Raw genomic sequence first — 783 nt, forward strand, 5'->3', positions numbered from 1 at the left:
GAATAATAGTCCAGCTGCATCGTTAATTTTAAAAATAATAGAAGAAATTATAAAGGATCATGTAAAGAACCAGCCACAGGCTTTTTTTACGTTTTAAACTAATTTTATGGGGGCTAGTTTTTTATGCATGGCTAAAGTAGGACGCTCGTGAAGGCTAAACTACGACGCACGTGAAGGCTAAACTACGCGGCACGTGAAGGCTAAACTACCAGGCACGTGACGGCTAAAACTACGAGACCCATCAAGGCTAAACTAGGACGCAAGTTTTTTACAAAAATACCGATACCGAACGAAAACGAAACAAAAAGACTGTATTTAACTAAAACAGGTTTAATATTTTAAAAGAACATAAACAGTAAAACGAAACTTAACGTATTTGCAGACATAATTGATGCTAGACACCGAATCGATTGCGACGTGTTGTGTGTGAGACACAAAATCATTGGTAATAGAGTTAATGTCTAGTTCTTCAGCCACACTCTGATGAGCAGCAATAATGGCTAAACTGTTTGGTCGTTTTTGTGTTTGCGTCGAGCGCAAATATGTTTTCAGTCGTCTCAGCATACTAAACGATCTTTCAGCCTCACAGAATGACGTCGGTAATACGACGTAAGTTATAAGTGCAGTATGCAAGTTCGGAGCCAGTGTGCGTAGACTTGAGTTGTTGGACATTTCTTTTTGTAGTGCTTCAATAGATGGAACAATATTTCCACTCTTACACCGTGCAAACCACTGCAGTCTTTCCCTCCGTATTTCACGTGGATTCCAGTCCGNGAGCATAAA

Source organism: Ciona intestinalis, unplaced genomic scaffold, assembly GCF_000224145.3.
Source record: "Ciona intestinalis unplaced genomic scaffold, KH HT000196.1, whole genome shotgun sequence".
In the NCBI taxonomy this organism is placed as follows: Eukaryota; Metazoa; Chordata; class Ascidiacea; order Phlebobranchia; family Cionidae; genus Ciona; species Ciona intestinalis.